At 40.3% G+C, this 26,347-nt stretch overlaps 1 pseudogene; it reads right to left on the bottom strand.

Annotated features, from left to right (window-relative positions):
• On the bottom strand, window positions 1–1,709 carry LOC105871540 (large ribosomal subunit protein eL22 pseudogene; annotated as a pseudogene).
• Window positions 1,710–26,347: the final 24,638 nt, after the last annotated feature.

A 26,347-nucleotide genomic window follows, 5' to 3' on the forward strand; every position in this document is an offset into this window, starting at 1 on the left:
TTCATACTTTTGCAACAGGGACCAAAATACACTGTAGTTATCTTGAGCTAAGCTTGAATTTCTGAGAGTACAGACTTTGCACTTAACTTATTAAGCAGTGGAGAGTTGCTCAAAGTCTTTGAGGAAGTCTCACCCTAACTCACTTCAGGCAGTTTAATCTGGCAGCCACAAACGCGATACAGACAGAAGATACCAGACTAGCAAAATCTACAGTTGCTGTTTCTGCTCGCCCCCTCCTGGCTGAGTAAGCTCACAGCACTAAAGGATCCTTTTATTAATTGCAGCTGCTGACAAACACATTCATTGATGCAGAAATTGCTGTCAGCCAGGAGAGGGAAAAGTTCCCTCTAAGTTTTATTTTCCCCCTAAGTTTTATTCAAGAACTCACAAAATATTCCAGATAAATGAATTTTAATCCTCATCTTCGTCCTGGTTAATTTGGAAGTAACGTAATTCATAACTCTCTTTGTTGTTAGCAACTACACAAAACCAATCACGTAGATTATTCTTGTTCAAATATTTTTTGGTGAGATATTTCAAATGCCTGTTAGAAAAAGCCACCTCAGAAGTGTCAGTGATCTTGCTCTTGCTCCTCTTGATGGTTACAACCCCTCCCTCGAGATTCCCAGCTTTTCTGTTCACTGTGATTCTTGCAAAAACTGTTCAAAATTAGCAGCATCCATGATTCCATCTTCTGCAGGGTGGGTGTGATCAAGAGTGAACTTCAGAACCTGCTTTTTTATTGGCCCACTTCGCCACAAGCTTTTTCACGGGTTCCATGGCGGCAGTGGAGGCAGAAAAGGGAAAAGTTCATTTTGAAAAAAGATAAAATGTGAACTTTCATTAGATTATTTCTCAACATTTGGTAGTAGATAAACCAACAGCCCATTCCAACTCCCCTGAAATGTCCACATGGTTTGATTGAGGGGGGAAAGGATATGTTAGTTGGACTCTTTACAGTCATTTAAAATCCTTGCTTATAGATCAGAGAAAAGACATGGTTAGTAACCAGAGCCAAAGCTGGCCTGGGGACATGTGGTGCTTGGAACTCCTCACCAGTTTCCTCTCTTCCCCTGTTCCTTCAGGGAGGAAGGCAGCCACGGCCTCTTCACTTTTGTTCCCTGGCTTGGTTTTCAAGGTTAGTCAAATACCCAGGACCACAGAGTGCCTTGGTTAATGATTTATCTAACCCGGTTAAAAGCCATATGCTACTGCAACTCTGCATTTTAGTCTATTTTTTCAAACTAGTTAGCTATTACTCACTGATGATGTAGCTCAATGCGTGTCACTGGACTGTTACAGAACACATGTGTACATTATGTTCACAGTGCTGCAAGGAGCAACAAACAACTTCCCTTTTTGATAGTCTAATGATCTTTCTGATAACTCTGAAAGAGAGAAAGAAAAAAGAAAAAAGTGACCCAAAGAAACAAGATAGCATTTGAGTAATGTTTAAATCAGATTGGATCTCAGATCTGAGGGCATTTTTAATGTAAATTTTTATTGAAATATAATATACATGCAGAAAAGCGCACAGTACAGGTCATTTGCTGTTCTGCTTGGTGAATTTCCTTAAAGTGCACACTTGTGTAATGCTCACAGATCATAAAACAGAACATTGTCACAACCCCAGGAGCCCTCTTGTCACCCATACCAGTCACAAAGCCCCCCAGTTAGTCATATCCTCTCTTCTGACATTGTGGATTAGTTTTGCCTATTTTCAAACTTTATATAAATGGAATCATATGTTTTTGTTTTTTTTTTTGAGACAGAGTCTCGCTTGTTGCCCAGGCTAGAGTGAGTGCCGTGGCGTCAGCCTAGCTCACAGCAACCTCAAACTCCTGGGCTCAAGCAATCCTGCTGCCTCAGCCTCCCGAGTAGCTGGGACTACAGGCATGCGCCACCATGCCTGGCTAATTTTATATATATATTAGTTGGCCAATTAATTTCTTTCTATTTATAGTAGAGACGGGGTCTCGCTCTTGCTCAGGCTGGTTTCGAACTCCTGACCTCGAGCAATCCGCCCGCCTCAGCCTCCCAGAGTGCTAGGATTACAGGCGTGAGCCACCGTGCCCGGCTGGAATCATATGTTTTGATACCTAGTTTCCCAACTTAAAGTTTATGAAGTTCGTTTATGTTGTTGCATGAAGCTGTAGTTTGTTCATTCTCATTGATACATAGCATTTCATCATGTGTATATAGCACAATTTATATATCCATTCTACCACTGATGGACATTTGGGCAGTTTCTAGTTTGAGTTATTTATGGATATTGCTGCTTGGAACATTTAAACCATATATACTCATTTCTACTGGACATGTATACCTGATATACAATTTTATACACATAAAATTATATGTGCATATACACATATGTATATATATTTTTAGTGTTAGTAGATATGGCCAGTTTTCCAAAAGGATTATACATATGTGCATTCTTGTTGCTGTATATCTTCACCAGTGCTTACTACAGTCAGCCCTCTGTATTTGTGGGTTTCACATCCATGGATTCAACCAACCCCAGAAGGAAAATATTTAGGAAAAAAACACAATAAAGAATAATATAAATAATAGTATAAGAACTATTGACATAGTCTTTACATTGTATTAGGTATCATAAAATATCTAGAGATGATTAAAATTATAGAGGAGAATGTGTATAGCTTATATGTAAGTACTGTATATTTACATATATATAAAATGGTACTGATATAAAATGATACTTGAGCATCTGCAGATTTGGGTGCCCAAGGGAAGTCCTGGAATCAGTCCTCCACAGACACCAAAGGACAACTGTATTTTGTGTCTTTTTATTTTAGCCATTCTGGTGGGCATGTAGTAGTATTGCATTGTAGGGTTTTAAAAAACTTTTTATTGAGGTATACTACACATACATAAAAGTGCACACATCATAAGTACAAAGCTTGGTGAATTGTCATGAACTGAACACAACTGTGTGTGTCATCAACACCCAGATCCTGACACAGTACATTACCACTATCCTAAAATCTTCCTCATGTTCCCTTATAATCACTACCCTCCTCCCCACAGAGATAACCTTTATGCTGGCCGGGCGAGGTGGCTCACACCTGTAATCCGAGCACTCTGGGAGGCCGAGGGGGGAGAATCGCTCAAGGTCAGGAGTTTGAGACCAGCCTGAGCAAGAACAAGACCCTGTCTCTACTAAAAAATACAAAGAAATTAATTGAACAACTAAAAATATATAGAAAAAGTTAGCCCAGCATGGTGGCGCATGCCTGTAGTCCCAGCTACTCAGGAGGCTGAGCCAGGAGGATCGCTTGAGCCCAGGAGTTTGAGGTTGCTGTGAGCTAGGCTGACACCACAGCACTCTAACCCAGGCAACAGAGTGAGACTGTGTCTCAAAAAACAAAACAAAACAAAAAAAACCCTTTATGCTGACTTTAAACTCATAGATTACTTTTGACTGGCTTTTGCACTTTATGTAAATAAAATCATGAAGAAAACACTTTTGTGTACCTGATACCTATTGCTCAACCGCTGCAGTGCGTGAGAGTTCTTCCTGGTGGTGTCATTTCCTCACCAATGCTTGGTATTTTCCATCTTTTTAACTTACTCTGATGGGTATGTAATATTCTGCACTGTAATTTAGTAATATATCACATTGTAATTTTAATTTGCTTTCCCCTGAAAAATGAAGAAATTGAACATCGGTTTGTATTTATTGACCATTTGGGTGTCTTCTTTTGCAACATCTGTTCAAACTTTTCTGCTATTCTTCTGTAGGACTGCCTGTCTTTTTCTTATTGATTTGTCCAAATTTCTCAGTTTCTCATAAAGTTAAACATACACTTACCAATAATCCAACTAGGAATCTACTCAAAAGAAATAAAAAACAATGTCTACAAAATCAGTTGTACATCAATGTTCATAGCAACTTTACTCATAATAGTTGAACGCTGGAAAGAGCCTAAAGGTCCATTAAAAGGACAATGGATAAACCAAGTGTTGTATTTCATAAACTGAAGTGCTACTCGGCAGTAAAAAGGAATAGATTTCTGATAACATGCAACAACATGAACGAATTTCAAAAACATGCCGAGCTACGGAGGCAAACGCAAGAGCACCTACTGAATGATTCCATTTATATAAAGTTCTAGGATAGACCAAGTTAAACCATGATGAAAGAAATTAGGATAGTGGCTGTTTCTGGGAGTTAGTGGATGAGGAGAGGACTGACTAGAAGGAGGCACAAGTTACTACCTGGGCTTTGATGTGTGGTTTATGCAGGTTTATGTGTTTGTCAAAACTGATTAACATATATATACTTCATAGTTGTGCATTTTGTTGTGTGATGATCATACCTTGATTAAAGAGTAGTATAAAACATTTCTTATATACAATGAATCTTATTTACACAACCCCAAAGGGTAAAGGGAGGAATTAAATCACACAGGATACCAAATTAGTCCTTTGGAGAGAAGAAATTCTAACATTTTATAGCATGAAGCTAGCTCTGGATGCTAGGGTGAGCTGCTAAAGTAAATTATTTAGTAATTGATATAACTTCTCCCTTAAGGTTTTTATTTCTCAAGAAAAGATACATTGTACAAAATTAGGATATATCCATTTTGTAAATTATTCTATCTTCTTCATGCTGCCCACATGCTATGTCAATAACTTATTGATAACTTTTCTAGCAAGAGGTTCAAAGACAGAAGAAAATTTACAATTAATTAATACTTCAGTTATTTACATTCTAAGGTTGTTTTTAAAACTCTTTTGGCAAATGAGAATTCCTATTGATTGTTATTGTTCTTTTCAAGAACTAATTTTTAGATATATAAATATAAACAGCATTTTAAAGGAGTTTATATAGACATTTTGAAATAGATTAGGAATTACTGCCTAATACACATATCTTGTCAGAGATATGCAAGATCCAACCCTTTGAGAAACAGTAAGACTTGGCTGGGCGAGGTGGCTCACACCTGTAATCCTAGCACTCTGGGAGGCTGAGGCAAGCGAATTGATCGAGGTCAGGAGTTTGAAACCAGCCTGAACAAGAGCAAGACCCTGTCTCTACTATAAATAGAAAGAAATTAATTGGCCAACTAATATATATAGAAAAAATTAGCCGGGCATGGTGGCGCATGCATGTAGTCCCAGCTACTCAGGAGGCTGAGGCAGCAGGATTGCTTGAGCCCAGGAGTTTGAGGTTGCTGTGAGCTAGGCTGACGCCACGGCACTCACTCTAGCCTGGGCAACAAAGCAAGACTCCGTCTCAAAAACAAAAAACAAACAAACAAACAAACAAAACAAGAAACAGTAAGACTGTATACAGTAAAAACTGAAGCTCATACTATTTTATAATTTTACTTCTAAAAATTTATCCTAAATAAAATATTTAAGCAAAGCAAAAACAAACAATAATACAGTTTTTCCTTATAGCACTATAATATGTTTTAAAAAGTGAAAATAACTGAAGTATCTGACATTAGAATAACTTAGTAAGTTATGGCACATTAACAAAATAAAATATAGGGTGTTGACACAATAACTGGGAAATCTGAAAATATAAAAAGGCATAACAAAATAGTAAAATATTTTAATAATTCTTAATTATCTATGTAAGTAAAAAAATAACATAAAATTTAAAAATGGTAAGATGGTAGTTTGTGGATTTTTTTTTTTAATTTGAGACATAGTCCTACTCTCTTGCCTAGGTTAGAGTGCCGTGGCATCAGCCTAGCTCACAGCAACCTCAAACTCCTGGGCTCAAGCGATCCTTCTGCCTCAGCCTCCCAAGTAGCTGGGACTATAGGCATGTGCCACCATGCCCAGCTAATTTTTCTATGTATATTTTTAGTTGTCCAGCTAATTTATTTCTATTTTTTAGTAGAGATGGGGTCTTTCTCTTGCTCAGGCTGGTCTCGAACTCCTGAGCTTAAACAATCCACACACCTCGGGCTCCTAGAGTGCTAGGATTACAGGTGTGAGCCACCACATCCAGCTGATATTTTTAAATGTTTTAAAATTATACCTTATAAGTTGTCTTATAAATAAAAAATTTTAACTTTTTCTTATTCCTAGATTTGTATATCATATACATTATCAGTAGTTTCATATTTTATATTTTCTCTTAATGGTCTCATTAACCTGAAATATCTTACCTGGACACATTTGGATTTTCAGAAGAAACAATGTTTATTAAAATTATTGTTTTGTATTTATATTGGAAAGAACTTATTGGTAATTATAGTTATAGGTTTGATGAGCTTGTCCTAGGGGCCATAAACTTGTTATCCAATTTCAAATTTAATCCTCAGGAATAGCAATGGGGTACGATTATTACCTCTATTTTCCATTTTCCAATGAAGAAACTGAAGCTTGAAGAGGCTAATCATATTTTTTAGTTCTCACAGAAAATAAATGGCTCAGATGAAAATTTCTTTCTTTTTCTTCAGAAACAGGATCTCACTCTGTCATCCAGGTTGAAGTGCCTGATGATAGCTCACTGCAACCTCGAACTCCTAGGTTCAAGGGATCCTCCCATTTCAGCCACCCAAGTAGCTGTGACTACAGGCTTACACCACCATAGTCAGCTAGCTTTTGTATTTTTCATCAAGATGGCTCTCACTATGTTGCCCAGGCTGGTTTCAAACTTCTGGCCTCAGGCTGTCCACAGTGCCTTATAGAATTAATCCTAGTACTCTGGGAGGCCAAAGCTGGAGGACTGCTTGAGATCAGGAGTTCAAGACCAGTCTGAGCAAGAGCGAGACCCCATCTCTACAAAAAAATAGAAAAAATTAGCCGGGCATGGTGGTGCGTGCCCGTAGTCCTAGCTACTTGGAAAGTTGAGGCAGGAGGATTGCTTGAGCCCAGGAGTTGTAGTCCGGGTGACAGAGTGAGACTCTGTCTAAAAAAAATCCCAAAAAACTTCTGGCCTCAAGTAATCCTCCAGCCTTGCCCTCCCCAAATGCTGGGATTATAGGCATGAGCCATTGCTCTGGGCCAAAAATTTCTTGAGATGCTCTTTGTAAAAGTAGTCTGCAGTCATATACACTTCAGGACTGCATTCTAAATTCCCTGTCTTGGAGAATCACTAGTATATTATAGTTACTTCGTGTTTTAAGAAGTCCAGCGATTAAGAATGCAGTTTAAGCTGGTTCAATGCCAATATATGAAAGCATATTTGCCCATGAAACCATTAAATCTGTAGTGGTGAACGTGGTGGTATCTCCACCTGGCATAACCCTGTACTCCTACTTCCTACCCCCATCCTTCTTCCTTAACCCCCTCAGCCCCATGGAGCCCTGGGAAAATCTTGAGAAGCCTGGTTCTGAAGAGAGCACTCTGTATACCACCTCCTGAATTGCTAATGTGGATTTGAAACCAAGAAGCAAAAATATAAGGCAACTGCTCTACTAACTCTATGAGTTAAAATAATATTGTCAGGTTCTCCTGCTAAGTTTCAAACCCCTATCTCTTAAACTCTTGGCCGGGCGAGGTGGCTCACGCCTGTAATCCTAGCACTCTGGGAGGCCGAGGCGGGCGGATTTCTCGAGGTTGGGAGTTCGAAACCATCCTGAGCAAGACCCCGTCTCTACTAAAAATAGAAATTAATTGACCAACTAGAAATATATATACAAAAAATTAGCCGGGCATGGTGGTGCATGCCTGTAGTCCCAGCTACTTGAGAGGCTGAGGCAGGAGGATTGCTTGAGCCCAGGAGTTTGAGGTTGCTGTGAGCTAGGCTGATGCCACGGCACTCACTCTAGCCTGGGCAACAAAAGTGAGACTCTGTCTCAAAACAAACAAACAAACAAAAAAAACCTCTTAATGTACCGATATCGGCTCCCTCTTCCCATTTTTTATGCCATTTTTCATCAAATAAACAAGATTTGTAAAAAGAAGCTCATTTTAAAAGCTTTTATTGTGAAAAAAATGTCCTACCTTGTCATAAATTGAGAGAATAATGTAATATGCCCCCATTTACCCACAACACGGCTCTAACAATTATCACCTCATGGCCAGTCTCCTTTCATCTGTATCCCCACCGGCTTCACTTTATCCATAAACATTTTTTGTATGTCTCTCTGTAAGACAAAGACCCCTTTTTTTCTAAATATAACTTGTCGGTGTGCCAGTCTGCTCTGGGTTCTTGGTGTGGTCTTGGCCGAAGAATGACCAGACACCAAAGATGTCAAATGCAGACTATCATTCTGGTCCTCTGGCTCCTTTCTTGGAAAAATCACCAGCAGGGCCAATGTGAAGGAAGGAAGGAAGCAGTTTCCTCAGGCAAGAAGCAGTTTCACACGAGCAGCTCTTTATTGTAAAACAAAATGGGGTGTCTGGAGAGACAGAACGACTCACTGACTCCCCGACTCACTCACTGTCTCTCTCTCACTCACTCACTCACTCAGCAACAGACCCACTCTCTCTGACTTCTCAGATTGTTTCCTTTTACTAGCCCAATCTGGAGGAGGGCTGGGATGTTAGCAAATGATCAACAGGTGTCCTCGAAATTCCCTCTAAGCAAGCCCACCTGCAGGTGGTTAACCACATGCAGATTCAAGCTAAGGGCATAATAATTACCCTTAGGTTACTCTCTGAATCCTATTATGGGCCAGCGTGGTGGCTCACACCTGTAATCCTAGCACTCTCAGAGGCGGGTCAGGAGGATCATTTGAGCTCAGGAGTTCAAGACCAGCCTGAGCAAGAGTGACACCCCGTCTCTACTAAAAATAAAAAATTGAAATTAGCTGGACAACTAAAAATATATAGAAAAAAATAGCCGGGCATGGGTGGCACATGCCTGTAGTCCCAGCTACTCAGGAGGCTGAGGCCGAAGGATTGCTTGAGCCCAGGAGTTTGAGGTTGCTGTGAGCTAGGCTGATGCCACGGCACTCTAGCATGGGCAACAGAGTGAGACTCTTTCTGAAAAAAAGAAATCCTATTATGCCTGGACTGAGGAATTGTTGGATTGATAAAGCAGTCCCTCCTTCCCCTGGTGTAGCAGTTGTTTTGGACACGATTAAGAGTGGGGCAACAAACACCAAAATGGAGTGCCTGCCCTTATCCTTCTTCACAGGTGGAGCGATTGCTCAAAACAGCACCAAAGCTGGGAACCCTTGGCCCCAGAAGAGCCAGGGTTCCTAACTACCTAACATAATATCTTTATCATACTTTAATATCATTTCCAAAATCAGGCACCCAATAGTGACACTCATCACAGTCCCATTCTGGCTCTACATGTGTTCAACCCAAGAGATACAGATAAAATCCACAGCTGCTCAGCAGACTAAGTGGCAAACCACAGCTTTTACTCGGAAGTGCTTCTCTCTGTTTCTCTCCAAAAAAGTAAGAGTACGGTCACTTCAGCCACCTTCCATCTGCTGACCACGCTCGTTTAATCATTGTAATAATACCGTCAGCAGGGAAGACTGATGTGGTGGGGGTTTGGGGAATGGGGTGGGGGGGAGAGAGAGGAACATCTGAATATTGCATAACACAGGATTCTAGTAGTGTGACCCTCCACCACCCTTGGACCCATTCCTAATATGTCAACCTTCCCCGTCTCCCTAGAAGCAAGATAAGAATCCCCCTGCTTCTAGTTTTGCATTTTAATGTGATCCAAAATTTGAGCATCTTTAGTTGATATATGAGACTTTCTGCACCATGACCTGGTCTAGAATAGCATGCCTGGTAGAATGCTTGAAAGTCACCAATGCATCAAGTTAATTTCCCATATTTTTAGATTAAAATCCAGGCAATTTGATTCCAAAGCCTACAATCTTAAAAACTATGTCCCACAGCCTTTTTGAAGAAATCACACATGTGCAAACATCTATATATCTCTAGTAATTAAAACATTTTATTCGGAGGAGGAAAGGGTATTTTCTATAAAACCGGGTCAGAAGTGTTCAAAACCATAAGAGTAGAGACAAGGAACTTGGGGAAAACAAGACATTCTAAACTGAAGTGAAACAATGAGATATAACATATATCGAATGGATTAATTAGAATTTTTGTTAAAAGTAGTTTGCGAAAAAGCCTGCAAATAATTACTAACTCAGTAACAATGAACATCCTTAACAATTACATTGTAGTTTCTAAATACGGTTTCCCCCTAAAAGGAACCAGACTTCTTGGGGAAATGACTAATTCCAGGTTTGAAGCAGGAAATATACAAGATGAGCTCAGGACAGTCTTATCCTACCAGACAGCAAGGAAGTTATCAGAGGTTATCAGGATCATGTCAAACTACTCAAAAGGAAACTTGAAGAGGTTCTCACTAGCCAAAGATAGGACAATTTAAACACCATTAAGAAAAATAGCTATAATAAATTAAAATACATTAAATATGTGTAAATATTAAGTCCAAAATTATACTTTAAAAAATCTCATTGATCATCTTTGCAGAATGCTAGAGAACCAATTCATTATTTTGAAAACTAAATGAAAGGAAAGAATCAAACATTTCTACAAAATGGACCAGGGGTATAAGCAAAAACTTTATAGATTTTCAGCTAAAACTGAAAGTCTCATTACTTTGGATCCTTGAACATTAAAATGGAGACCATTCTGTTCTATGCTGCTAATAGTTTACTGAATTCTATAAAATAAATGGAACAAGGAAGAATGCTTTTATTGTACTTTTAAACAAACTTTTATTACAGAATAAGGTATTTTTAAAAGGATGAAGCAAATTAAATAGAATGCCATGACATTTACTTCTCTCTTGTAGGTTTATTTTAAATTATCACTTTGTCCTGCAAAAAGGGATTTTCAAATGGCATGTGATTTTTTCCATTCTGATAAACTTCTTTAAAGAGAACTGACCTACCTAGTTTGCATCTTACTGTATGATTTTCTATCCTATCCTATGGGAGTAGATCAATGCCTTATTGAGGCAATTCACAGTAACTGCTATGCTATGGTATATAACCCATTCCAGAATAAAGGGTTTGAGGCAAATTATATCAATTACACTCTTCAAGGAAGAAGAGGAAAATGGACTATAAAATGAGAGAACTAATACAGAACAGGCGTCTACAAGTCTGCTCCTAATTATCAGGTCTTAAAGGGTATACTCATGGGAATGGTCACATTGAGTACATATTACACTTCTATTTTCACTCCTCAAGGCAACAGTATTCACAGATAAGGGCAGATTCAAGAAAACAGAAATCCCAATGTTGCCAGAAGGTTGTTGCAAACATTTGTATTAAACATCACTGTAAAAGGCACTGTGCTAATTGTTAAAGTTACATAAGGGCCCGGCGTGGTGGCTCATGCCTGTAATCCTAGCACTCTGGGAGGCTGAAGGGGGAGGATCGGTCAAGGTCAGAATTCGAAACCAGCCTGAGCAAGAGCGAGACCCTGTCTCTACTAAAAATAGAAATTAATTGGCCAACTAAAAATATATAGAAAAAAATTAGCCGGCATGGTGGTGCATGCCTGTAGTCCCAGGTTACTCGGGAGGCTGAGGCAGAAGGGTTGCTTGAACTCAGGAGTTTGAGGTTGCTGTGAGCTAGGCTGACACCACGGCACTCTAGCCCGGGGAACACGGTGAGACTCTGTCTCAAAAAAAAAAAGAAGTTACGTAAGAATGTGAAACATAATCATTATTCTCAAAAGACTTCCACAAATAATAACTCACTTTGATTGAGTGCTTCCCATGTACCATGTTCAGCACTGTGTGGGTGTGTATCTTTATAGATATGAAGACATATAAATACATATGTATTTATATATCTTTATATCATTTTTATATATAGTAGTGATATTTTAAAGATATAAAGATATATATCTTTATAACCTCACTACAACCTCCTCCAAATAGGTTCGTTATTCCTACTTTAAAAGTGGAGAAACTAAAGCTCAGGGAAGTTAAGTAACTTGTGCAAGATCACACAGCAAGGTAAGTAGTGAAGCTGAGTTTGGAACCTTAACAGTCTGTCCCCAGGGCCTGAATATTTAGCTATTAAGCTATCTTCTCAACTGCAAGTTTGATCAAGAGACAGAACATTTACATATATTAGTTAAGATGCACAAATGAGTTGAGCATGGTGGCTCATGCCTGTAATCCTAGAACTTTGGGAGGCCAAGGCAGGAGGATTGCTTGAGGCCAGGAGTTTGAGAACAGCCTGAGCAAGAGTGAGACCCCATCTCTACAAAACAAAAAATAGAAAAATTATCCTGGTATGATGGTGTGTGCCTGTAGTCCCAGTTACTCTGGAGGCTGAGGCAGGAGATCGCTTGAGCCCAGGAGTTTGAGGTTGCAGTGAGCTGTGATGAGTCTACTACACCCTAGCCTGGGCAATAGAGGTAGACCTTATCTGAGAAAAAAAATACATACACATACACAAATGGGTAGGCTAGAAGCATTGGCTTTAGTCCTTACTGTGATATTTTAGTCAAATCTCTTTGTGCCTTATCTTTTTCGTCTGTCAAATGGGAATAATAACACTTATCTATGTTACCTATCTTTACATATCTTTATTATGATGATAATGAATGTTAAATTACTTTGAAAAGGCAAATGCTATGCAAATATAAAGTGCTGTTATGATTTTTTTTTTTACCTCCAGTGGGAAATGGAAGATAATTATTACTTTTCTAAAGCAACAAAGGGCACCACACCTGTCTCCTGTCTTCATGAAGTCAAAGTCTAGACTGATATTCTAATTCAACAAACACTTACTGAGGGTCTACTATGAATCTAGCAAGTGCTTGGTACTGCTTGTATAAGAGATGGGTACAAGTGCGGCATGGAATCCCATCAACTCAAGAGGCTGAGGCGAGAGGATCACTTGAGACCAAGGCTTTGAGATCAGCCTGGGCAACATAGTGAGACCCCATCTCTAAAAACATAAAAAAGATTAGCTACACTTTGTGGTGTGTGCCTGTAGTCCCAGCTACTTGGCAGGCTGAGGCAGAAGGATCACTTGAGCCAAGGAGTTTGAGGCTGCAGTAAGCTATGATCATGCCACTGCACTCTAGCCTGGGTGACAGAGAGAGACGAGAGACCTCCATCTTTAAAAAGAAGAACAGAGAGAAAAAGAGAGAGAGAGAGAGATGGGGACAGTGAAGAGAGGAGGAGACTGCAGGGTGGACAGAAAATAGCAGGTCATTGGACTGAATGGCTTGGTGAGGTGAAAGGAGTGTTGCTGGAGAGTTATTTGAGAACAGGGAAGGAAAGGAGGGGGTGTTTGAGTGAGTGAGGAAGGCAGTGAAGTTTCTGGTCTACGTTGTGATCAGAGGAGTGGGTGGTGGTAACAGAGCCGAGGGAAGTGTGGCTGGAGACATGAAGTGACAAAACTAAAAGGCCAAGACCGCTTGACTGAACTGGAAAGAAAGTTCCAGTTCACAGAAGGCTCAAGCTTCTGAGTTTTGTACAGGCTGACCCCTGCTGGTAAATTCTGGTAAAAGCCCCGGAAGCCAAGTAGCTGGATTAAGGGGAACCCCGAAAAGTACTGGAAGAACTAGTCACAGGCAGCAAAAGAAGAGGATTATTTTTACTTAGACATACATTTTCACTTTTTGAAACGTCTCTGCCAGGTTTGGGCTCATAATGTCCTCACAACTAAAGCACCCTTTGTAAAAAATCCCTGGCTCATGTTATCAAATAATAAAAATGCAATGCATAAATAGTTGGGAAAAAATAAGTTTCTCCATAAATTTTGTTTTTACTTTCTTAATGAAGTAGAACATACATGTAATAAAATGCACAAATCTTAACTGTTCAGCTATATTAAATTTTAGAAATGTTTAAACCCACTACATTATGAATATAATCATCACCTATATTAAAATATAGAATATTCCAGTAGACCTCCCAGAAACCTCTCTCACCCACTCACTACTTACCCCACCATCCTGACTTCTAACAGCATAGATTTGTTTTGCTTGTTCTTAAATGTCATATAAATGGAATCAAGCAGTATGAGCTCTTATATTTTGCCTCTTTGACTTAATGTATGCCTGTGAAATTTGCCCATATTATGATAGTAGTTCATTCTTTTCAAAAAATTCCATTTAAAAAATATGTGTGTCTGTAAGTGTATGTGTGGGGGGGGGGAGGTGAGTATATCACTAGGTATGAAATTGCCAGGTCCCTTTAATTAGATCCTGCCAAAGGTTTTCCAAAGAGGCATTCCCACCAGCAACATATGATTATTTGTTTCACATATTTGCTAACACTTGGTATTATCAGGTTTTCGTTTTGTTTCATATTATATTCTGGTGTGTATGTCCTCTCACCTTAGCCAATCAACAGGGGAGACCTCAACAGAATCTCTTGGAGAGTTTGACCTGAGTTCCTTGGAGTATGTGTGATACAGAGATTAAGTTCTGAAAAAATTCTCTAGGGCAAAGTGGCCAGTGGTGGCAGAGCAGAGAGGGCTGCACTAGACGTGAACTACAATCCCTCTGAGGACAGGGCAAAGCGTGGGTGGTTCTCATGGACCAAATGTGGATCCTGGGTCCCTTTTGGACCCTTTCTTAGAGAGGCTATGGGATCTGAGCAGCAGGGTGGCCTAAAAGATAACAGGGAACAGTCAAAAATGGCAGTCAGAGGGGGGCATTGCCAGAGTCTGGGGACCTGTCACCAGAGAGCCTAACACAGGGATTTCTGAGGGACTCAGGCAAGGATCAGCCCTGGGATGTCCATCTCCTAGAGGGTACTTTCACAGGGTGCCAGTCAGTACCATCTTTCTCTCCCTTCCTGTCCCAGAAGCAGAGCTGAAGATGTGGTAAGGCTGGGCAAAAGGACAACCACAGCGGGAGAAGAGACCCAGAAGCTGACCATGCCCTTTTCCCGACTGTTGGCCTCCCAGCCTGAAGCGGGTCAGAGCCGGGAGACAGACAGACAGTTCAAATTAGGTTAAGAGTGTAGAGTTGTGATTAAGACCCTAGTCTGAACATATTAATTTCTAAAATATCCCTGATAAGCCCTCTTTCCCAAAACTTGCTCCCCCTGAAGAATTGCTTCCTTCATTTTATGGCAACTTCATCCTTCCAGTTGCTCAGGCCTAGAGCCATCAAGTCATCCTTCTGTTTTCTCTCACACTCCTCATGAACGCATTCTGCCCTCTCTACTTTAATATGCTTTATATTTTTAAATAGGAGAGTAATCAACTATGTTTTTAGTGTTGTCTGTATTTGGATGTCCTGAATTATTAATTGTTGGCCCATATTCAGGAAAGTAAGAATTAGTATAGTTAGTATGTTTTCCAAGATTACAAAGAAATACTCTTTCCCTTCTTTAGTATATGCCTGTGCTAACTCCTCAAGATAAAGAGTAAAATGTAATGAAATAACTAATAATTAATTAAAGTGGGTTGATTGTGGCTGCTACTAATTCACATTTCATACAATTCAATACAAAGAGATTTGTGGGGGGGCATCCTTGTGTGCTTCAGGACAGTGCCCTATGCTCTTGTTTCTCTCCTGCTTAAAAAACTTGCCCTTCTATGAAGAAGGGGAGTGTGGATATCAGCAAGATGGCAGAATAGGAGGTTTCAGCACTCATTCTCCATAGAAACATCAATTTGAACAGCTATACATGTCTGAAAATATCTTCACAAGAGCTAATAACAGCAGGTGAAAGATTATAGCACCTAGATGCTGACTGAAATAAGGAGAGACACACTGAAGAGGCAGGAAGGACAGTTTTATATTACCTGTATCACCCCTTCTCCAACCCCAGTTAGCACAGCATGGAGATACCTCTACTTAGAGGGAGGAGAGGGAAGTGAGCACCTAACTTAGCCTTGGACACCCAACACCAGGTTACTCCAGTAAAATGCAGTGACAAGGCCCACATGGCCCCAGATTCTAGGGTAGTAACTACAGACTGAGACTCCAGGCCTCCCCCAGGGCCAGGCCAGGTCCTACAGCTCCAGGCTTAAGGCCTGCTTGGCAGACTCAATCACCAAGCCAGCTCTACAGCCCTAGTCATCAGGCCAGCACCCAAGGACCCAGCATCTGTGTCATTTCCCTGCAGATACAGGCTCTAGGCCCACCCAGTGTCAGGCTAGCCCCTATAGCTCCAGGCTCCAGGCCTGCTCCAGGTTCCAGACCAGCCCAGCACCAGGTCTCCCACACATCACCAGGCTTAAGGCCCACCCCAGTGTGAGGTCAGCACCCCTGGCCTCAGGAACCAGGCTAACACCCTCGGACATAGCTCTAGGCCTGCCCAGTGCAAGGCTGGTCCATGCAGCCCCACACTCCAGGCTGGCACCTACAGCTCCATGCTCCAACAGACATAGGGTACAACCCCATCCTAGTAGAACTCAGTGCTGAGTCAGCTCCCCAAACTCAGACTCCAAGACCATTGTTATGGACCCAGGTTTACAGACTGGTCCCTAAGGCCCCAGGACTCAGGCCACTATGGTCCTAGGACTCAGGCTAGTCCTCACAGAGCTAGCCTCCAGGCCAGTACCTACTCACCAAACCTCCAGAATGGCACCTGTGGACCCAGGCTCCAGGCCAGCCCTGATCACATCAGGCTAGCACTCACAATCCAAGACTGCAGGCTGGCCCCTGTGGATCCAGGCTGCATATGTGCCCCAGCCCCAGGCCAGCTCCAGGCTCTAGGCTGGTCCCTATGGCCTCAATGTCCACTGGCCCCAGTGTATGGGCCTGCTCCAGAAGACTAAGAGTCCAGGCCAACCCCAGAAGATGCCAGTACCAGGCTGGTCCCTACAGACTAAAGTTCTAGGACCACCCTTGAAGGCCCAGGCACAAAGCCCATCCCAGGGTGAGCCATCCCATCCCTTGGGCTCAAGGCTAACTCCAGTGCTAAGTCAGCCCCTGTGGAACCAGGCTTCATGCCCAATCAACAGGTCCACCCCATTGGATCCAGTCTCCAGGCCTAACTCATGGACACAGAAACCAAGCATATTCGTGGGCTGACCCAGGCCCCAGGTCAGCTTGCCTGAGGACTCCAGTAGCAAGCCTGGTGAAAGACTTTCCCAGCCAAAGCCAATCTGCAAAGACTGCAATAAGTCCCTGCTTCTTTAAGTGCATAGACACCAATGTATAACCACAAGGATCAAGAACAATCAGGGAAACATGAAACCACCAAAGAAACAAAATAAAGCACCAGTAACTGACCCTAAAGTAATGAAGATTTATGCCAGTAGTTTGCGACTCTCCCAACAAATCAGGTCCCAGGCAGGAATGTCGCAAGAGATTGGAAATAAAAGAGGCAAAGTATAGATTAAAGTGATGGGGAAATCAGTGGTCCTCCAGCATTCCTGTGAGCCAGGAGTGAAATCCTGCATCAGTATTTATTCTTTCAGCAAACAAGTATTATCAGTCACCATTTACATTTACATATCATGAGTTTAAGTTTCAAGGTCCCCCAAAGTAACAATAAACTAGCTAAGTATACACAAGTCAAAGATAAAATCATGAGTCAGCAGTAAGGGATATAATCTAAACAGGAACAAAGAGACCACATAGTTCCTTCCACTTTATCTAGTTCCTCATTTACTGAGACATGAAGCCAGGAGAGAGATAGGAACATTGCTTCAGGCTTAGAATAGCAAAGTGCTCTTATCTGCTGGGCTGACATTCTTTGATCATTCTCCCTGCCTTTGAATCCCAAGCCCAGGTCTGTTTGCAGACCTCCAGGCTGTGGCCCTCAGGCTTCAAGGCAGGGTCCATTTGCAGACATCCCTGCAGTGGGATGTCCAACTCAAGGTTGAGCAACTTTTTTTTTTTTTTTGAGACAGAGTCTTGCTTTGTTGCCCAGGCTAGAGTGAGTGCCATGGTGTCAGCCTAGCTCACAGCAACCTCACACTCCTGGGCTCAAGCGATCCTTCTGTCTCAGCCTCCCGAGTAGCTGGGACTACAGGCATGCGCCACCACGCCCGGCTAATTTTTTCTATATATATTAGTTGGCCAATTAGTTTCTTTCTATTTATAGTAGAGACGGGGTCTCGCTCTTGCTCAGGCTGGTTTCAAACTCCCGACCTCGAGCAATCCGCCCGCCTCGGCCTCCCAGAGAGCTAGGATTACAGGCGTGAGCCACCGCGCCCGGCCGGTTGAGCAACTTTTGCTCAGTGAACTGACACGTCCACAGGTTGCTCTTTGGCAAACTCCTGTCCCACTCCTAGGGTTCTCATGTCTTGACCCTAACCCTCAACAGATTTATTAACTGCCAAACAAAGAATTCAAAATAAGGAAGCTCAGCAAATACAGAAAAGCAATTCAATGAAATTAGGAAAACAATGCTGAGTGTAGTGACTCACACCTGTAATTCCAGTAATTTGGGGAAGCCAAGGCAAGAGACAAGGAAGAAACAATTGAGGCCAGGAGTTCAAAATCAGGCTGGGCAACATAGCAGGACCCTGTCTCTACAAAAAGAAAATTAAAAAATTAGCTTGGCATAGTGGTATGTGCCTATAGACTCAGCTATTCAGGAGGCTAAGGTGGGAGGATCACTTAAGCCCAGGAATTTGAGACTGCAGTGAGCTATGATCATGTCACTGCACTTTAGCCTGGGCAACAGAGTGAGACCTCATCACTAAAAATAACAGAAAATATAAAATTAAGTAATAAAATCATAAAAACAATCAATGACCAAAATGAGAAATTTAACAGAGACTGAAAATACTAAAGCAAACAAAAAAACGAACAAACACAAAACACTGGGGCTGAGAAATACAATGAATGAAATGAAAACTGCAACAAAGGGCACCAATAAAAGAACTGACCAAACAAAAGAAAGAATCGATGAACTTGAAGACAGATTATTTGAAAATATACAGTCAAGGGAAAAAAGAAAAAAATGAAAAGGAATGAAGAAAACTTATGGGATTTATGGTACAGCATCAAAAGAGGAAATATTTGAATTATTGGATTTCAAGAAGGACAAGAGAAAAACTAAGGGCCAGAATGCTTACTTAAATAAATAATAGGAAAGAAAAAAAAAAACAAAAACCAAACTTTTCACATCTAAGAAGCTCAATGAACTCCAAGTAGGATAAATATAAAGAGATCCATACCCAAACACCTAATAGTAAAATTGCTGAAAAACAAAGAAAAAAATCTTGAAAGCAATAACAACAACAAAAAAGCAACTAGAAGAAAGATTAACAACCAGCTTCTGAGCTGGGCATAGTAGCTCACACCTGTAATCATAGTACTCTGGGAGGCCGAGGCAGGAGAATCGCTTGAGACCAGGAATTTGAGACCAGTCTGAGCAAGAGCAAGACCCTGTATCTACTAAAAATAGAAAAAATTAGCCAGGTGGGGTGGCATGTGTCTATAGTCCCAGCTACTTGGGAGGTTGAGGCACAAGAATCGTTTGAGCCCAGCAGTTGGAGGTTGCTGTACACTAGGCTGATGCCACAGCACTTTAGCTCAGGTGACAGAGCGAGACTCTGTGTCAAAACAAAACAAAACAAAAAAACTAACCAACTTCTCATCCAAAATATAGGAAGTCAGAAGGCAATGGAATGACATACTCAAATTACTAAAAGTGTCAACCAAGAATCTTATATCCAGCAAAACTATCTTTCAAAAAGATAGGCTGAGTGTGGTGGTTCATGCCTATAATCCTAGCACTCTGGGAGGCCGAGGCAGGAGGATCACTTGAAGTCAGGAATTCAAGACCAACCTCAGCAAGAGCAAGACCCTGTCTCTACTAAAAATAGAAAGAAATTAGCTGGGCAACTAAAAAATAGAAAAAATTAGCTGGGCATGGTGGCACATGCCTGTGGTCCCACCTACTTGGGAGGCTGAGGCAGGAGGATTGCTTGTGCCCAGGAGTTTGAGGTTGCTGTCAGCTATGCTGACACCATGACACTCTAGCCCAGGCAACAGAGCAAGACTCTGTCTCAAAAAAAGAAAAAAAAAAAAAAAAAAAAAAACCCCAAAAAGATAAACAAAAACTGAGAATTCATTGTTAGCAGACCCTCCTTACTAGAAATATTAGAGGAAGTTTTTCAGACTGAAAGCAAGTGACTCCAGACAGTAAGTCAAATGCATGTGAAAAAAATAAAGAGTACTGATAAAGGTAATTATTTAAAAAGGATAAACATATACTTCTTCTTTGTCTCTTAACTGATTTTAAAGCAATTGTATAAAACAATATGTATGTAATTGTATTGTTTGGCCTGTAACATGTAGAAATGTATTATATTTGACAATAGCAGCACACAGTAGGTGGTGGGAGCAAAACTTTATGGAGTAAGAAAATTGCACCAGATGGTAACTCTAATCCACAGATACAAATGACCAGACCAGTAATAATAAATAAGAAGGTTAATTAAATAAACTCTATAAACATATATCTGTTCTCTCTTTTCTTCTCTTACCTTCTTTACTACACAAAAAATATGTAAAGTTATAATCATAATAATATATTTTGAGTTTTATCATATATATACATAATATATATGAGAGTAATAGTCCAAAAACAAGAAAGAGCAGATAGAGATATATAGGAGTAATGTTTCTCTATCTCAGTGGAACTGAGTTGGTATAAGTCTGTAACTTCCAACTCCCAGACTCAAGCAATCCTACCACTTCAGCCTCCCAATTAGCTAGGACTACAGTCACATACCACCACACACCACCACACCTGGCTAATTTTTAAATTTTTTGTAGAGATGGGGCTCGCTATGTTGCCCAGGCTGGTACCAAACTCCTGACCTCAAGTGATTCTCCTGCCTTGGTCTCCCAAAGTGCTGGGATTACAGGCATGAGCCACCACTCCCATCCTTAATTTAAAAATAATACAAAAATATGTTCTCTGGCCATGAAGGAATGAAATAGAAATTTGGGACACTCACAAATATATGAAAATCAAACAACACATTCCTAAAAAATCAATTGGTCAAAGAATAAATCACAAAGAAAATTATAAAATAGTTTGGGATGAATGAAAATGAAAATACAACATATCAAAACATACAAAATTCAGCTACAGTAGTCCTCAGAGAGAAATTTATAGCTATATTTATAGCTATATTAAGTATATTAAATAAATGTCCTATATTAAAAAAGATCTTGGACCAGGTCCAGCAATTTCACTCCTAGATATATATCTAAGAGAAAATGAGAAATAAAAACATACGTTCATACTAAAACTTGTACATAAATGTTCTTAGCACCATTATTTACAATAGCAAAAAAAGTGGAAATGACCCAAATGTCCAACTGGCAAATGAATAAATAAAATGTGGTATTCCCATAATAGGATATTATTCAGCAATAAAAAGAAACAAAGTACTGATACACACTACGACATGGGTAAGCCTTGAAAACATTACACTAGGTGAGGAAAGCCAGTCACAGAGGGCCGTGTAATATATGATTCCATTTATATAAAATATTCAGAACAGGCAAATCTAAAGAAACAGAAAGTAGATTGGTGGTTGCCCAGGTCTGAGGGAATGGGGGAACTCGGTGTGATGGCTAAGGGGTATAGGTTTCTTTTTGGTGTAATAAAATATTCTAAAATTGATTTTGGTGGTTGTTGCCTAACTCTGTGAATGTACTAAAAGCCATTGAATTGTATATTTTAAATGGATGAATTTTATGGTATACTAATTATGTATCTCAATAAAGCTGTTTTTATAAAAAAGAAGCCAATGAGTTATAAATTTCCAAAAGGAAATTGATGAAATGATCATTTCAAATAACAAAGAAAACAGTGCTTTCAGCTAACTTTACCTAAAAGACTATGAGAAGCTTTGAAAAATTATTATTTAATCATGTAAAATGTTTAAACAATGAAAATATTAAAAATATTGATAATGGTATTTTTTAACTTGATCATTTTCTCTCCATCCTTTTTGTTACCAAATCACATTTTTATGTCTTCATAAGTCACTATATTCATTTCAAAGTCCTTTTCACTTCAAATACAACTTCATAAACAAAGGAATAGAAACAAAAAGAATTATTTTATTATATATGTATATAAATTTAAATTATTAAAATTGATATAATATGAAAAATGATTCTAGTTACTAAGAAAGAACATAATAGGCTCCATCCTTTGAATCTACTCTCAGAAAAACATATCATGCATAAAAAAGTCTAATTTTAGCCGGGTGCGGTGGCTCACGCCTGTAATCCTAGCTCTCTGGGAGGCTGAGGCGGGCGGATTGCTCGAGGTCAGGAGTTCGAAACCAGCCTGAGCAAGAACAAGACCCCGTCTCTACTATAAATAGAAAGAAATTAATTGGCCAACTAATATATATATAAAAAAAATTAGCCAGGCATGGTGGCGCATGCCTGTAGTCCCAGCTACTTGGGAGGCTGAGGCAGAAGGATTGCTTGAGCCCAGGAGTTTGAGGTTGCTGTGAGCTAGGCTGATGCCATGGCACTCACTCTAGCCTGGTCAACAAGCAAGACTCTGTCTCAAAAAAAAAAAAAAAAAAAAAAAAGTCTAATTTTTCTCATTTGTTTTATCTTTGAAGTGGTTTCTTCCTTTTTTTTTTTTTTGTAGTTTCACTCTGTTATCCAGGCTAGAGTGCTGTGGCATCAGCCTAGCTCACAGCAACCTCAAACTCCTGGGCTCAAGCAATCCTCCTGCCTCAGCCTCCCAAGTAGCTGGGACTACAGGCATGCACCACCATCCCCGGCTAATTTTTTTCCTATATATTTTTAGTTGACCAATTAATTTCTTTCTATTTATAGCAGAGATGGGGGTCTCGCTCTTGCTCAGGCTGGTTTCGAACTCCCGACCTCGAGCAATCCGCCTGCCTCAGCTTCCCTGAGTGCTAGGATTACAGGTGGAGCCACCGTGCCTAGCCTGTGCCCAGCCTTTAAAGTGGTTTCTTAATAGAAATAAGAACCCCAGCCAGCCAAATGAAGTCAAGGATATCTTTTTTAAAAATCTGTGTCTGGCTGAGAATAACATGTATGTCTCCTTTGATTTGATCTAAATTCTCTAACCAAATTATGTGTATTTCTAAACTCTTTCTTTATCATTAGCAATTGTAATTTCAGAGTTGTTAACAATTTAGCTGTACTTTTTATATAAGCCTTTTTATTTTAGCCTTATTTATATCAGTTCCCCTAAGTCTAATAACACTTGAGAATTTATGTATGCTTTCTTTTATAATGTGCTCTAGAAACAAAATGCTGGGAAAACCTTATGAAGCAAATGATACATTTTTTTCTCTCTCTCATTAAACCTTTTGTAGTTATTTTATATCATCTTCTCAACTTGTCCCACTGGATGCTAATTCTTTCACCAAGGTTCAGGCCTTTGTTATTTTGAGGCCAGGGTACTCTAGCATCAGAAACAGCTGTAAAATCTATAAAGAACACATGGAAAAGCAGAAAAGCAATGACAAAATGAGCCCAGAAAGATGGGAAAACATGTTCTGATTAATGGGCTCTGGGAAGGTAATTATTGCAAATGAGAGAAAGGCACGCTCTTGGCACTGTAAATGCTTTTCTCTCCATGCAGGAACTCGGAGGCATCATGTGCAGAGGCACAAAACATTATAAAAAGAAGAGAGCAGGGCGAGGGGCTAAACAGAAAGACAGGGAGTGTCAGCACATACACTCGGATATTTTTAGCCCCAGAGGTAGGACGACTCAACAGTTTGGGTTGAGGTGGAGGAAAGCAGGTTAGGGAAAGGCTCATAGAGGTTGTGACAAACTAAATTACTCTTTCCTAATTCTAACACTTCCTTTATTATAAGAGTAAGAAATTGGAAAATATTGCAAAGATAGGGGATTGCAAGGCATAATAGGGAACAAAGTAGATGAATTGAGTTATAATAGAAGGTTTGTGCAGGGGAGTTGTGCCAGAAAACACTAGAAATCTAGGAAAGACTCAGGTTGTGGGAGTCCTCAGATGTCAGGGCAAGGAACGGGGCTCCAGGGAGGAAGGAAGGGTTTTTAGCAAGGAAGCAAAATGATGAGCACAGGGTTTTAAGGAGATAAATTTACCAACATAAGACAGAATGGAGTGGGGAGAGCAGAGGCAAGAAAATTAGACAGCTAAGGTGCTTGTAGCGCAGAGCAAGGGCCTTAAAGATATGTATGTAAAGCAATTATGCTTCTAAGAATTTATATCCTTACATGTGCAATGGGTAAACATACATCTCTCCCCAAAAAAATAAAAAATAAAAATAAAAATAAAGAATTTATATCCTAAGAATTATGTATACAAAAGATGCTTACTGCAATGTTGTTATAAAATGTTTCTAGCAACACTTTTTTTGTTTGTTTTTTGTTTTTTGAGACAGAGTCTTCCTTTGTTGCCCAGGCTAGAGTGAGTGCCATGGCATCAGCCTAGCTCACAGCAACCTCAAACTCCTGGACTCAAGCAATCCTACTGCCTCAGCCTCCCGAGTAGCTGGGACTACAGGCATGCGTCACCATGCCCAGCTAATTTTTTTGTATCTATCTATCTATCTATCTATCTATCTATCTATCTATCTATCTATCTATCTATCTATTAGTTGTCCAATTAATTTCTTTCTGTTTATAGTAGAGACGGGGTCTCGCTCTTGCTCAGGCTGGTTTTGAACTCCTGACCTCAAGCAATCCACCCGCCTCCCAGAGTGCTAGGATTACAGGTGTGAGCCACCACACCCAGCCTAGAAACACTTTTAAGAGCAATCTTTAGCAGCCAAATCTCTGCACAAATCTCTGTTCCATCTATACAAGCTTCCTAGATAGAACCTAAAGTTCTATCTATACAAGCTTCCAAACTTGCTAATAAAAATAAATCATTATGATATTTTGATCCGTAATACTAATGTGACTTACAATGATATAGTGATTAGCTACACACACACACACACACACACACACACACACACACACACACACGCTGCTGTATAAGCTTCTGATGACAGAATTGTCAATGTATTGCTCAAATATATTGGTATTGGAATTGAGATGAAATTATATTCCCCTATGGATAATGGAGGCTTCTTCTGTGATCACTATCTAAATTGACATGGGAGCAGAGCATGCAGCTCAGTCAGAGGAGGGTAGGAATCCATTAGAGGAAATGCTCTGGGGCAACCATTTGATTGTTCATATGTTAATATCTTACCTCTATACTACACTATACCATCATGGGCAGCATTGTAAAAAGAAATAAACAAATTACATTGCAAATTCCATGAAGTTAGGGATATAATACCATCTAGAAGAAGAAAGAAGCTGGGCGCGGTGGCTCTCGCCTGTAATCCTAGCACTCTGGGAGGCTGAGACGGGCGGATTGCTCGAGGTCAGGAGTTCGAAACCAGCCTGAGCAAGAGTGAGACCCCGTCTCCACTATAAAAACAGAAAGAAATTAATTGGCCAACTAATATATATAGAAAAACTTAGCCGGGCATAGTGGCACATGCCTGTAGTCCCAGCTACTTGGGAGGCTGAGGCAGGAGGATTGCTTGAGCCCAGGAGTTTGAGGTTGCTGTGAGCTAGGCTGACGCCACGGCACTCACACTAGCCTGGGAAAACAAAGCGAGACTCTGTCTCAAAAAAAAAAAAAAAAAAAAAAAGAAAGAGAATGGGATTTCTGTAATCATCAAACAAAAATCTGTCCCCTCTTTGGACCAATCTTGACCCAAATCTAGTGGTCAGTCAATCCCATAAAATTGGCTTTTATTTAGGTTACCTAAACCAATGACTGTTCCAAGAGAGATGGATTATCCTGATTGAATTAAACCAATCAGAGTCCTCCCTTGGAGCTGGGGGTGGGGATCCATCAGTACATACACCCCTCAAATCTTGTAGCAGCTACATCACGAGCAAGAAGTAAATGGTTGTTGCTAAAATGTATATCATTAAGATGAAATTGAAGCCTGTGACAGCAGAATTCAAATGTCACGACAAACTTCACCGTATTGTAATTTTAAAAAACCTTGGCAGACATGCTCATGGAACTGCTGACAGAAATTTGAGAAATTTTGAAGAACAGATGAAATACTGAAAGACTAGCCACTTGCAACAATATTAAAAGGCATGAGGGGTGGTGAGGGATAGACAGTGGATTGACTATATCAACTAATACACCAACTTAAACCAACCAAAGGACAGTGGCTCTCAACTTTTAGTGAGGCTTTTTTTTTTTTTTTTTTTTTTGAGACAGAGTCCCACTTTGTTGTACAGGCTAGAGTGAGTGCCATGGCGTCAGCCTAGCTCACAGCAACCTCAAACTCCTGGGCTCAAGCAATCCTGCTGCCTCAGCCTCCCAAGTAGCTGGGACTACAGGCATGTGCCACCATGCCTGGCTAATTTTTTCTATATGTATTAGTTGGCCAATTAATTTCTTTCTATTTATAGTAGAGACGGGGTCTTGCTCTTGCTCAGGCTGGTTTCAAACTCCTATCTCCAGCAATCCGCCCGCCTCGGCCTCCCAGAG

Source organism: Microcebus murinus, chromosome 3 (genome assembly GCF_040939455.1).
Source record: "Microcebus murinus isolate Inina chromosome 3, M.murinus_Inina_mat1.0, whole genome shotgun sequence".
Lineage (NCBI taxonomy): Eukaryota > Metazoa > Chordata > Mammalia > Primates > Cheirogaleidae > Microcebus > Microcebus murinus.